Source organism: Doryrhamphus excisus, linkage group LG6 (genome assembly GCF_037039965.1).
Source record: "Doryrhamphus excisus strain RoL-2023G ecotype Guam linkage group LG6, RoL_Dexc_Guam_v1.1, whole genome shotgun sequence".
NCBI lineage: Eukaryota > Metazoa > Chordata > Actinopteri > Syngnathiformes > Syngnathidae > Doryrhamphus > Doryrhamphus excisus.
In genome coordinates this window covers 16031311-16046565 of record NC_136362.1, presented here as the reverse complement: position 1 = coordinate 16046565, position 15255 = coordinate 16031311, and the positions used below count along the sequence as shown (strand labels likewise).

At 42.6% G+C, this 15255-nt stretch overlaps 1 protein-coding gene across 2 annotated transcripts in view; it reads right to left on the bottom strand.

The window, feature by feature from the left end:
* Positions 1–15255, bottom strand: part of LOC131125285 (pre-B-cell leukemia transcription factor 1) — a 69225-nt gene that overhangs the window by 17634 nt on the left and 36336 nt on the right. The window lies entirely within an intron of this gene.

Below are 15255 nucleotides of genomic sequence, written 5' to 3'. Positions count from 1 at the left end.
GTTGTCATCCAAATTCAGGCCCTCGGTCTGACGTCTGCTCACACTCTGGCCGAGGTGAGAGCGTGTTTGAACCTGTCGTCACGCGCCTACAGCCTTCAGCTAACACTCAGCTGGCGTGATGAGGAGAGCCAAGTAGGAACGTGACAAAGAAGAAAGAGCCCGCTGAGATGGACATGCATGCCGTGTGTCAAACAATGAACACTGCCAGGCATCCGTGTACACAAGCAGAAAAAAGACACAAGAAATAACTTCCCAGAGCTTGTAGCTAAAATATGCAATTTTACCGTATTATAACTATACTTCAGTATGTACCATACTTCAGGTACATCAGCACAATACAAATATATTCTTATATGTAGTGCAGTTGAATACACATTTAGAGTTATCCCATAAGGCTAATTAGGGATCAGCAGCAATATGAAGACAAAGGGTGTCCAAAGGGTGGCACAGGTGGTTTTAAATAAAAAAATTAAAAACGGCATCATGAGATGACAAAGGGCCGCGCTGGAAAAAATATATATACATATAAAGATGGAAGAAAAAAAGTTGGAGTGTTATACTAATAAATAGATAATACAATAATCTATATGCTTTGTCAGCAATAATGCCAAGCTAAAAAGCAGGAAGATTTTCCATCAAATTTATTTTTAACCACGTAGCATATCTACATTTGATTGATGTTAACATCTAAAGAAAATATGAATATGAATAATATTCCTCAATTTTTTTTGTATGTTGCCCTGACCTATTAGGGCCAGGCTGCGTAAGTGGTTGTAAAATAAGTCGGTCCGCATCAAGAACCCCAACTAACAAATGCTTGTAGGAATCTGTGTAATAAAGAAACTCTTCCGGTATCAACTACTCGACACGCTGACATTACATAAGTAATAGTGGCCACATTATTATACGTATATAGCACAAATTGCACAACAATTGCACACCAGTTTAACTATACACCCTGTCTGTACAAAATAACACCTTAAAGGGTCATAAGGCAGTCAAAAGTGATAATTTTAACTACAGCAAAGCATGCTGGGAAACGTATAATCTGCCCATTCCACAGCTGCAAAGTCTTCTGGGTTACACATCTTGCGGACTGTGATGTTTTTGTGTTGATATAAAATACTGTTTTGTGTCTATAGGCTGCAAACTAAAGTTGGCTTTGCATACTGTATATCTGAATTTTGTCAATAAAATTCATATATTATCTGAGATATTTAGGAAACTGTCAAATTAAAGCAAAGTAAAACAAAATGCATTCGCACCTTTATCCTGATTTGCACTAAAATGTAATTCAATTGATTGTTGACCCAAGTAGTGATTGCCTAATCCTACTAACTAAACAGGAAAACACAAATGAGTACGCATAACTATAAATAATAACGAGGCAAGATGTAAACAGTTGATATAGTGCAGTACTGAAATCAAAATTGAGCATTATTGTCTATCTTTAATTTTAGTACTGAATGTCTTCTTTTGTCTGTGTGGTGTTTATCTTTGTGACTGACACTGTCCTGCCTCTTCCCGCCACCAGAAGGCTCCCTCAGTAAAGCTTCCTTCCCTGTGAAGGTGGCGAGAAGAAAAAAGGCGGACAGGTGCAGCCCTCCATTACATCCGCTGTCTTCAAGGACAAAGACAAAGCTTGTGCCGCTTCTGTGCCTTCGTCCCAGAGTGTGTGAGCAGGACAATGTAATAATAGCAAGCACATCCTGTATGTCTCCTCCATGATGACTGAAGAAGACGGCGAGTGTAAATGACAGCGCATTGTTCCCCCCACAGTGGACACTCACAGCGGCGGCTCTTTTGTAATGAGGATGTAAGCTGGAGTCGCCCTGTGACCTTTGTGGCAAGCAGGGGGTCCAGATGGATGCCGGGTCTGCTTGTCTACACCCTCTTTTCCTTCTTTTTTGTCCTTCCTTCTCTTTTTTCTCCTGGAGCAATATCATCATCCATTCCCATCAGCTCCAACACGTGAGCAAGCTCGGCTCAAGAAGCAAATGTCAATGGCCATCAGACGGCTGGAAAAGGTCACGAGTTCACACGGGGGGGAGACACACGCATGCGTAAAAAGGCCGGGTGTGTGAGGGCGTGCGTGTGTGCGTGTGTGTGTGCCTTGGCAGATATTTTTCCATGTGAATCACACCAGCAGGAAACGCTCGCCAATTGGATGCTGAAAAAATAGTGGCACATCCCAACCAGAGGGGGGAAATCTAATGAGCCTAAGAGTGATTTATTAATTCCCTTCCTCCAACTCCCAGAGTGCACGGCTAAAAGCATGAAATGGATTAAATAAATACAATTAATAAGGGGAATCAAACAATGCACTGTGCCGTGGTATAATTACCCTCGCCACAGCCATCAGCTTTATTTATTTCTCTTGGCTAATAGCAACGGAATCGATGCGGCCTTAATGCCAGTCAGAGTGCGCCTTGTGAACTCTGCAGCCCGCGACTATACATTAACATAATCACCTGACAGAAGCACAAGTGGCCCCTATTACAATACATCACATGCACGCGCTTGCATAATAGCGCAGAGAGGCTTTTATTGTGGGGTCCATGCTGCTGCGCCGTCCCTTTATTTCATCGGCAGTCACAGATTAGTATCTATAAAAGGAAGATGGCCATCATCTCATCTTGATCATTACCGACAGACTTAATTGAACAATGAGAGGACACAATTTCTCCCTCCTCCTCCTCCTCGCCTCCTCTCCTCCTCTATGCAATGTGGAGCAGTACACCCCCCCTCCCAAAAAAAAAGAAAACATTAAAAATGAATAAGCGCCATAAACAATTCTCCAGCCGTATCCGGAATAATGAATGGAATTCTAAGAATAAGCCTTTGTTTTGCTTATTGACACAACTAATTTCTGCTGCTTTGCTCCCTTAAGAGCTGGCTGGCATCCACCGCCGCACTGCCTGCTGTGTGCAGACAACAGGAGCGTAAATAAACAGGGCGATTAAGCCACCCACTCATACAGGGAAGAATCAAGGTGCACACATGCACACACACACACACACACACACTAGAAATACAGGCACGGAGAAACACACAAAACACTGGCCGCCAGCCCTTGAGCGTTCGCCTCCACACCCCCTCCTGCGAGTGCTTTTAAATGAAAACATGTTTAATTAATGATATTGAAGCATTGTGCCACATTTAGGAAGATGTAGAGTCAAACAAGGCAGCGGCCATGATGAACCCAAGGCGCCTCTTGACTGGCAGCAACGCCAGCAACGCTGGACTGGATCCATTTCCCATCAATACAGTAATGCAATATACTCTGCAGCCAGCAAGCAAGAGTGTGTGTGCACGTTAGCATCCTTCCTTGCCGAGCTCCTGTTGTGGTCACATGACCTGGCAGAGGCACAGGCAGTGGCTGTGCTTTCTATTGATTGTGTGGGCACACGTCATCTAGGGTTTCAGCAGTTAATAAATCAGGCCTGCTCCTGACACAGCCTGCGTTTGTGAGAGTGTGTGTGTGTGTGTGTGTGAGTGTGTGGGCCTGTCACAGACCAGTCAGCAGGAGTGAAAGCGACAGCCACATGATAATGTAACATCACCACCATTCATCCCTGCCACGCAGCATTCTGAGACAAAACAACAACCTAGCAACCTGGAGAAGGAAGAAGGAGAAGAAAAAAAAAAGACGTAGCGTGATTTACAGCAGACATGACAAGTATCACTAATACAAGTCCTCGCCTGCATGCTCCACCGGGGAGTTCAGCATCCGCTCATCTGCATTTGATACGAGCCCGCGTCATGCCTCAAAGTGACCCACGTTGGGACCCAGCTACACACAGATAAGGCGTGCTATTGTCAATACTTCCACAGTCAAATGATGCTGTGATGTGTGCACAAGACACTGAAGTCGACACAATTTTTATTTGGTACACCTGTACATTATGAGGATAATAATATGTCAATATGTTTATTATTGGGGTTGTAGTTTGAATAAGGGGAGGTGTTTCAAATACTTTTCCCGCAAAACATGAGTGAACTATAAAAAAATCTAGTTATATTCATTAAAATGCATTGTTTTCATCATTACATATCCATAATGCCAATCAGTTACAAATAGAATCCAATTAGATTGTGTGTGTATACCTAAAGAAGTATATGTGAGTCAAACATTTACTCAAAAATGCAAAATTGTGTTGATAACTTACATTTTTTGCATGCTGATATGTATTAAAAAATCATCTTTGATAATGTTATACCATATATAATGTTATATATATGAGTATTTACGACTGAACACATATACATTTTTTTCCTTTGTATTATACAAAGAACAACATTAACGTGATTTTGTCGAAATAATTTAAACAATTTAAGAGTTAAATCTAAATATTTAATCAATTCACAATTTTTTGACATTATTATTATCGGGATGTTCTCAACTCCTTTTTCCATGCACGTTTTGTACTGCGCAGATTAATTCTGTATGTTAGTGGTAGCGCACTCTATTTGGAATCAGTTGCCTATGCCGTCCACATAACAGGCGTAAACGTATCAGATTTCCCGAAATGACTGCAGTCATTTAAAATGTTAAAATGATTGACTTTAATTGAGTATTTACGACTGAACACATATTATACATTTTTTTCTTTGTACTCTACAAAGAACAACATTAACGTGATTTTGTCTAAATAGTTTTATTTAGTTTTATTTAAACAGTTTTTCTCAACAATTTAAGAGTTAAATGTAAATATTTAATCAATTCATAATTTTTTGACATTATTATTATTGGGATGTTCTCAACTCCTTTTTCCATGCACGTTTTGTACTGAGCAGATTAATTCTGTATGTTACTGGTAGCGCACTCCATTTGGAATCAGTTGCCTATGCTGTCCACATAACAGGCGTAAATGTAAACGTATCAGATTTCCCGAAATGACTGCAGTCCAAACAAAACCACCGTATTTTGTATAATTCATTCAGTTTGAACAATGCATGGAAAAGAGCCGTTTCACAATGTGTTGAGATTCAATACTTTCTCATCATAAGAAGCAGCCTTGCCCCCCCTCCTCCCGACTGACCCACATACTGGAGGTAAACCCCAGTGCATAGCAACACAGTTAAGAAGAACACTAAATGAATATGTGCAACATTACACCCAATTTGCGGTTTATGCGTTTATACTGCCTTTAATTGAAGCTTTAATAAAGAGCCATTATGAAAGTAGCCACCATAAGTCACAATAAAAGCTCATGGCATGAAAACTACACTCAATATTGGGGAAATGGAAGGGGAGTAAAGACGGAGATGTAGATTTGTGGCGTGTCAATGGACTCTTGGGAAAGTCTCTGTGGAACCAAAATGTTCCCTCCATCACCAGGTAATGGAAAACTGTACAGGCTCAGTACACAAGGGCACAGTCATAAAGTCGCTCTAAAACAGCTTTATGTTTTATCAGCCATCTCAAGTATCATGTGCAGAAAGGGAGCGTTGTATCTGACACTGGGTGGTGCGGGGGGTGTGGGGGATACCAAGGACGAGGAAAAACGCCAACGAAATGCTTTAGGGACAAGGAGGGGCGGCGTGGGGGGGATGAGGAGATGGTTCAGGCAAGGAAGGAGAGAGAGCGATGGAGGGAGAATGAAAGGCGAAAAATAGAAATGGAATAGGAAAGCGAGGTGTCAATTAAAAAAATGAACCCCAGTGCATTTGGGAGGTGACAGCTGGTGGGAGACGAGCTGACAGGCGTCACATTAGGCGGATTTGGTGGCCGCTCCCCTCATCCCCTCCTTTTTTATCCCCCTCCCCGCCACTCCCCCCCACTCCTCACCCCACCTCCACTGCCTCTCCCTGGCTTTCTCCACTGATGATGGGTACTTTCTCATGCGGCAGTGGCGGCGGCGGCGGCGGCGGCGGCTGCGAGCGAGGCAAGAACTCAGCTTGGTGTTTTTCAGAACAAGTTCCCCCTGCAGCTACTCCTAATAACTGTAATTATCGTCATCATCCCGGGCCTAAGCAGGCCAGTTTGAGGCCCGAGGGGCTGGCCTGATAATGAGGAAGCCAGCGCCAGAGGAGAAGACCGTTGCCACCATAGCACAGAAAACCTTCATTAAACTAATTCATTATTACAGTAGGAAATACATTAGCCCCTTGGGTGCCAGTCTTTCTGATGGTGTCCTGAAATATATATCTTTAGTGGTGGCATCCAAATCTGCTTGTGCTATATAGGAACTCCTCCCGGCCACTCATGGAGTCAAAGACCAGGCATGGACACCAATTTCACTAACTTTCCAATAAAGCAGTGGATCAGAATGACTGAGCTAACTGTGCTTGCATAACATAACTAATGTTAACTAATTAAATTAAATAATAGAGGATTACATCGAGCAGAAGTACCTTATAGCTAATTATACACCTTGCTGGGTTTTCATTCATTCATTTTCTACCGCTTTTCCTCACGAGGGTCGCGGGGGGTGCTGGAGCCTATCTCAGCTGTCTTTGGCCGAGAGGCGGAGTACACCCTGGACTGGTCGCCAGCCAATCACAGGGCACATATAGACAAACAACCATTCACACTCACATTCATACCTATGGACAATTTGGAGTCGCCAATTAACCTAGCATGTTTTTGGAATGTGGGAGGAAACCGGAGTACCCGGAGAAAACCCACGCATGCACGGGGAGAACATGCAAACACCTAGCTGTGAGGTCTGTGCGCTAACCACTCGACCGCCGTGCCGCCTCATTTATATTCATTAATTCATTCATTCATTTTCTACCGCTTTTTCCTCACGAGTGTCGCAGGGGGTGCTGGAGCCTATCCCAGCTGTCTTCGGGCGAGAGGCGGGGTACACCCTGGACTGGTGGCCAGCCAATTACAGGGCACATATAGACAAACAACCATTCACACTCACATTCATACCTATGGACAATTTGGAGTCACCAATTAACCTAGCATGTTTCTGGAATGTGGGAGGAAACCGGAGTAAAAACATGCAAACTCCACACAGAGATGCCCGAGGGTGGGATTGAACCCTGATTTCCTAGCTGTGAGGGCTGTGCGCTAACCACTTGACCGCCGTGCCGCTCCTTGGCGGGTTTTTTTGCATTGCATTGCATTTGTACTCATCCTGTTTTTAACGTCAATCTGCGACAAGCCCTGCCCTCCTAAATTCCCACTTGCGTCTCATTGGCCATCTACCAGAAAGCCTGCCAAAGGGAATTGTCTCCATACATCATGGTGCTGCGCCAAGAGCTGATGATCATATAAAGAAATATGACGGAATGATGTCAGCTTGACACGGAAAACAATCATAAAAAAAATGGAACTAAAGTGTTCATAGCAATCTGAGGACACGGAGGACTAAAACTCTTTTAAAAGTTCATCCTTCTGTCTCAAACTTTTGCCTAGCCGCCCTACCTAAAACAATTCATTTAAGCCAACAGGATGAGTTTTGTATTTGCCCATAAATAACGCCTAATCAAACGGCAACCATGCGATTGTTGACAGATGGCAAAGATGTGACGCGTGAGGAGTTGGAAGTCAGTGACAGCAGCGGCTCTGCCCTACAAGGCGTCCCTGCACACCAGGACAAGATGCGGAACATGACGCCCGGTAACACAAACCTCGTTGCGCCTGTGCCACGTGTGTGTTCCTGCGCATGGCACATTTCATAAGGCTCCGCTCTTTGACTGGTGATGAGTTTATGCGAAGGTAATTAACAGTAATTAATCCTTAATTACAGCAATTAGCAGAGTCGCAGTAAATTAAGCCACATCTGGAGGCATGGCACTGAGCAGGGGTGGGCGCTTTCTGACAATGGGAGGGGGGCAGAGACAGAGAGAGAGAGAGAGAGAGAGAGAGAAAGAGAGCGAGAGAGAGGCTGATGTTCTGGTCTGCCTCGTGGGTCCGGGTCACCACCTGTGTGACACCGAGGGCCTCCTCGGCCACGGGGGACGTGACGGAGCCTGAAGGTTGGTTTCTGAACATCTGAGGCAGAAGGGCTTCCTAAAGCGACCATGCAAGGATGCCCGCCATATGGCCGCCGCTAGACGACATGGCTACTGGTTCTGCTTGGCTTTGCTCAGCTACACTCGACAACGTGCGAACACACGTTAGCCAACGATGCTAGAAAGAAAAAACCTGGCTGGCTTTCAGTTTGCCTTGCTGGAAGCAGCACATTGTAAACATCACTCACTGGGGGAAAGGACAGAGAACAGAAACTGATGTCAGATCCAGGAAATGTCTCAGCCAAAGACGAGAGACACAATTGTCTGTATCTGTATGTTTCCAAGTTTGGGGAACCCACTTTTATGTTTCCAGCCCACAAATTTAGGCCCATTAAGGCATGCTTTGATGAGTTTGGTGGAAAAAACCAATGGCACAGTGATTGGGAACCCTAATGACTCTCAGGTCCAACATCAGTGAACTTTCACCACACAAATATTCTTCTGGGTGAATGGGGACATGGAGTGCACTACTGGTCTGCAACCATAAGAGGCGCTATTGCTTCAGTGTTCATTCATTCATTCATTTTCTACCGCTTTTTTCCTCACGAGGGTCACGGGGGGTGCTGGAGCCTATCCCAGCTGTCTTCAGGCGAGAGACGGGGTACACCCTGGACTGGTCGCCAGCCAATCACAGGGCACATATAGACAAACAACCATTCACACTCACATACCTATGGACAATTTGGAGTCACCTAGCATTAACCTAGCATGTTTTTGGAATATGGGAGGAAACTGAAGTACCCGGAGAAAACCCACGCATGCGAAGGAGAACATTGCTTACAGAGATGGCCGAGGGTGGAATTGAACCCTGGTCTCCTAGCTGTGAGGTCTGCGTACTTCAGTGTTCATTCATTCAGTCATTCATTCATTCATTTTCTACCGCTTTTTCCTCACGAGGGTCGCAGGGGTGCTGGAGCCTATCCCAGCTGTCTTTGGGCGAGAGGCGGGGTACACCCTATAGACAAACAACCATTCACACTCACATTCATACCTATGGACAATTTGGAGTCGCCTAACATTAACCTAGCATGTTTTTGGAATGTGGGATGAAACCCACGCATGCACGGGGACAACATGCAAACTTCACACAGAGATGACCGAGGGTGGAATTGAACCCTAGTCTCCTAGCTGTGAGGTCTGCGCGCTAACCACTCGACCGCCGTGCCGCCCTGCTTCAGTGTTGTTTCAGGCAAATTAATTGCAACATGACTTTGTTTGGGTAAGCTAAAGCGGCGTGTACACTTGCACATATTGTCCTGCAATTTACCATGGCAATGCTTGTTATTTATTCATGACATGACACTGCATTCTGTTAATACATAGATTACACACTTGGCACACAATTTATGATCGAAAATGGTGCACATTGGCACGAAATGTATTGTTTACGTTTAGTTGATGACTACAGTATACATGACGACATTGCTCCTGCATGGGTAGGCATTATCACCGCCACTTCTCGCATCTGTGAAACTGTCATGGCATTATTTGGTCCCGGTGTGTCCTGCTGCGTCCCGTGTGATGCCACACAACAGAAGGCATCGCCCCAGCGTCATTAATTCCTCTATTTGCAAGAGACCTACAAGATACTGAATTCCAGAGAAGAAGCTCATGCCATAAAGAAAGCTCCTATAATATATATTGTGTCTATTGTGTCTATATTATGTCACCCCTGCTGAGTGTGCAAAGAGCAGCAAGGAGGCAATAAACTAGAAAAAAGAGAGTCAAGGACGGTGTGGGAGCCAGAATTGCTGACTAGAAGTCATTGTTTTGGGCATTATGATCACTTATTAAAAGAAGATCCAAGAGGCTACAGCTGACGTCTGGAACCTCTTTGGTTAAGAGAACCCTAAAAGCCACATATTTTTCTGTGACAGTCATATATTTTTTAACAGGGAATAAAACTAAATGTGTGTATTTTGAAAGAAATGAAGTGTTTTTCACCACCTTATATTGTCTATTTGTAATGTGAGATTTATTATGATCCCCAGAAATGTAATTTTGTTTACCCTTTCAATGTCAACTCTATTTGTAATTGCTCGTTTGCATGTGCCCTTTCTGCTATTACCAAATGGCATTATTTTAATTTTACTTAGGTAATAATTATAATGTATTTCGATCAAACCATTTTTTTTAATATAACCAGTTCATCTGAGACTTTTTTATAATCTGCAAATAATACTTTTAGTCCAATTTCTATACCGCTTATCCTCATGAAGGTCTCAGGCATGCTTGAGTAAGAGGTGAGGTACACCTTAGACTGGTTGCCAGCCAATCAGACAATCAACCATTCACTCACATACACTCACATTCACAACTATGGACAATTTAGAGTCGCCAATTAACCTAGCATGTTTTTGGATTGTGGGAGGAAACCGGAGTACCCGGAGAAAACCCACGCATGCACGGGGAGAACATGCAAACTCCACACAGAGATGAACGAGTGGGGAATCGACACCGGGTCTCCTAGCTGTAATCACTCACTACCGTGCAGATCCGTTAAGTCTTCTGTCCAAAAGTCATTGCTATCAAGATTTCTACACACAAACCAGAAAGCGGCGCCAAAGTGAGTCAGAGCTTTTTTTCCAGTTGCTCACACAAATTCTAAAGTTATGATTTTATTTTTTTTTTAATTGGACAACAACAATGTTGTCACCCATTTTCCTGTACAAGTAATGGTCAAACATCCCAATACAAAACATCCAGAGGTCAGGTCACATTGTTCATGGGGCGCCATGTTCCACTATTTAAAAAAGATTGAGTCATTATTTACATGACCCCGTGATGCATTTCATTTCCACCAGGAGCAATAAATTCCATGATGACAATGCTCCTTTCTATGAGGCACAAGTGGTCGCTGAGTGCTTTGAATGGCACCATAATGATGTTAGCCTCATGCCCGGTCCTCCTTGGTAAACAGATATGATCCCATTGCCTCCTTCTAAATATAGACACGGTGCTAACTGAGCCTTTATGTGTACATCTGTTATTCCAAGCAAGTGTTCCTCCAGATAACACCCGATAGGATCAATTCACTTCCATTATAAAAGCCTCACTTTAATGGCAAAACAGTTCTGCTTGTCTCATATCTAAGTTGTCATAAAAGACAAAGAAGAGGCCCCGGAGCTTCACACAAGTTCACATCACACAACCACAAAGCAACAAGGGACATTTGTGCTGTCCCATGACATGCCACAAAGCTACTGTAAGTACTTTGTCAATGTGGCTGTGCAGGAACAGCTGCTTGCGTTGTTCAATAAACTTGCGTGACTTTTAAAAAAAAAGTGGAAATTCCCTGTCCACAAAAAATCCCAAAATGTTTGTAATTTACTGTCAGAGCATATGACAATATTTTTTTATTTTAGTGATTGTGGTGGCTCAAAACAGTGTACAGAGTTTGCCAGTAACTGTGCCCACAATGCTAATGCTAGTGTTGGTGTGTGAATGGCCTATGGTAGCTTTAAATGTATTTATAATAAAAAATAAATCCCAACATATATATATATATAGTTTGATATTATTACCAGATTTTTTATTTTATTTAGTTTCATTTTTTTATTTATTTGTATTACCATTACATGTCTATATACAGTATGCAGAACATTTAGGACGTGTATCATAAAAATACATATGTAAATACATATGTACAAGAAATACAAGGCAGGCAGTCTGAATATAATACTATACAATACAACACAATACAAAAATTAATGCTTTGACTGTAATAAAAAAAGGTCATGAAATTTTACCTGAGTCAAAAGAAATGCATTTCCTATTGTCATTCATTCATTCATTCATAAAAAATAAAGTATTAATTACAGAAGCGACTAATACGTTGCATGACTTTCATAGTTACTACTGTAGTCTTACAGCAGCCATCAGAATAAAAAGTCATCTAAGTTAAGCCCAAAGTCCAGAGATAGAATCCAACATGTGAAATGATACCAAATGTTTGTATAAATATTTCAACACATGAAGGATTTTCTCCTGCAGTAAAACACATGCATGCACATATGCGGACGCACACACACACACACACACACACACACAAACTGTCAGTGGCTACATTTGTCACAGAGCGTCCAATCAAGGCAGAAGAGGGTCTGAGCTGCTTTGCTCTGCTGCGTGTGCACTTTGTTTGGACGCTGTCACAACTACACAAATCCCACCGAGGTCTGCTGCCCTGCCAGGCCTGGCGCTGGCGAGCAGGAGTGATGCTAAGTGCCCCTCGCTGTCAGCGGAGCAAAACAATATGAGGGATCACATTCCATTAGTGAGACGCCAAGCTACGATCTAGTGACTTTGAGATAGTAAAATACCAAGATGGGTGCTATTTTCAATGGATGTTCCCTCACTATCCAAACACACATACGTATTTGTCTATTCATTCATTCAGTCGTCCACCACACATCTATTAGTGCTGATAAACATTATGCCAGATATTGTTATTCAATGAAAATGTGATTAATCGTGATTAATCAACAACAATGGTGCTAATTAATTAGATTAACTCATTTAATCATTTTGATAATTAGTGTTTACACACCAATGGGAGTGGGAGAGGTTAAGCTAGGACAAAGATTCCAGGCTCTTAACAATGCCAATGCCAATGCATGCAAGCCGGGAGTGCCTGAGTGTGTTTACAGCAGAAGTAGTGGTCCGAGCAGTCTAAGTGACCACTCCACCCGCGGAAAAAGCCTAGTCATTAATCATGGGCCTGTGGGATCGTCCCACTGTAGCAGAATACTGGGTCACAGGGAGCTCCTGCTGTCAGTTAGCAGTGAAATGTGTGTGTGAGTCGGAGTGGAGTGGGACTAGAGCGGGGGAGTGCATTTTTTTTGGGGGGGGTGGGAATGTGTCATTTAGCCTGCAGCTACCAAGAGCATATAGCACAGAGGAATTAATGCATTAATGCAAACACCAGCGTGCAAGTGCTAGACGACATTTCCATGAAAAGCATATCCGCTCATCCGTCGGGGATGAAAGCGGCCTTTTTTTTGCCCTAAAAAGAGGAGGCTTGATTTAAAAAAATAAAGACAACGCTGCTTTATGGGAAGGCAGCAAACCGCTTGACTAATCAGACAGCCCTGTGGCATCCGTCGCACATGACAGAATATCCTTTTCTAATATGACAAATGTGTGTCTGCTCAATGCACATTCAAACCGCGTTGGACCCATTTTGTCAGACAGATACAGCAGGTTAATGTGTGTAAAATCTCTAAGTGTCTACCAATATATTGATTTAATAACAATAACAACCTGACCAGTCCCAATGAGGAAAACAAAGATCCCACAAGTCACCTCGTTAAGCTACTAGGGGCCATTAGGGTGTAACGGTTTGCCGTCATCACGCTTCAGTACGGACAGTAGCTTGATTTTAAGGTCACGTTTACAAATAAAACGTACAGCATTCATATGCCACTGTTGGAAAGTCCACAATTTATGACCGTATGCTTTACTGATAACGTTTTTGTCAAATTGTGATATTTCTCACTTTGTTCAACAGTCCTTGAAAGCACCATAATTGTGTGCTGTGAGACCCAGAAGTGAAACTTATCCAATAATCCCTCTTTTAACCCTTTTAACTGGTTCCGGACTCCAGACCGTCGATTAGAACCTGGTTCCAGACCGTGATTAGTTAATTTTCAGGACGTAGGGTTCCTTATTTAGAAATGAAATATTTTCATATTTCGAGCATTCTCGCATGTGTTGCAGCCCGGACGTGTGAAAGACAGGAAGAGGAGACGTAAGGGGTTCAAATTTGAGTTTTCTCTTACAGTAGACTGTGTTATTATTATGATGTTATTAGTATACCTCTTGTGTGATAATTCAAACTTGAAATAAAAGCCAGTTGTTCTGGCCATCAAGTCTGATGCTTTTGTGCCTCACCGATTATTACAGTGACCAGTATAGAATGCTTTATATATGTATTACAATACATGCTTGAAAATGCGTAACTTAGGCAAGAAATATGTCAAATTTGCTTCAATATCCTTGTTTGAAGGATGAATGCCATATTTAGCAGGCCACAAGATAGCATGATATATTAATGTATTTTTACAAAAACGTGATAGAGTGAATGTGGCGAGGTCTCCGACACCGAGACAGCTCGCCCTTTTGAGAGGTGCTATGTTTTAACCACATACATTCATACATTCACTCCAACAGGTACCATAATTATTAATCAGATATAAAATTATTGTTTACATGCATAACAGGTGCCTTCAGGTGGTGACTACAGCATATGAAAAGGGTTGGTGTGGTGGGAAGTCTCATTCAACATCATCTAACACTCACTAAGGCTGTTACCATGGAAACAATACGGAAAGCAGCATCAAGTTGTTTTTTTTAACAATTCATCTGGACCAGTTTATAGAAAAGGGAATATATTATATGGAATCTTTTTAATTTTCCCCACGAGCCGTCTGTCCCAATGATGTCAAGAGTACTAAAAAAATCTATTATTTGATTCATTGTGCATCAATTTACCGATTAAAATCTAATGTCAAGGTTACTGCAATTTCAGAGGTTGTATTCATCGATGTTTCATTGTTCGTCTGTTAGTAAGATTACGCAAAAAGTACATGTCTCCAAGAAGCCAAGGTTAAATTGATTGACTTTTTTGTACCATTTTCTTTCACTTCTCAGAGAATAACACATGAATCATACTGACAAAAACGGGGAATATGCTGAAGGAACTGTAGGACGGACTGCCTTCACGTATGTCTGGCATTCATTGTCATTAATCCGATTTCTGTTTTGAGCATACAACACAGGTCACTGTGTTATTTGGATCATGTTCAAATTCTGTGTGCTTGTAACAGTAATTTGGAAGCTCATGCTATCAAATGAAGTCTCTCCAAAATTTGACTGAGGGCATATAATAAATCCACTCAAAATAACAGTATCCTAAATATACACTATCCTAAATGGATCGAGAAAGACAGGAAGCAGAACTGGAGGTAGCAGAGATTCGGATGCTGAGGTTCACATTGGGAGTGACCAGGATGGATAGGATCAGGAAGGAGTACATCAGAAGGACATTACATGTTAGAGGTTTTGGAGATAAAGTCAGAGAGGCCAGACTGAGATGGTTGGGACATGGTTGGGAGAAATAGCGAATATATTGGTAGAAGGATGCTGCCAGGTAGGAGGCGTAGAGGAAGACCAAAGAGGAGGTTTATGGATGTAGTGAAGGAGGACATGAGGGTAGTTGGTGTGAGAGAGACAGATACAGAAGACAGGGTTGGATGGAGGAGATTGATTTGCTGTGGCGACTCCTGA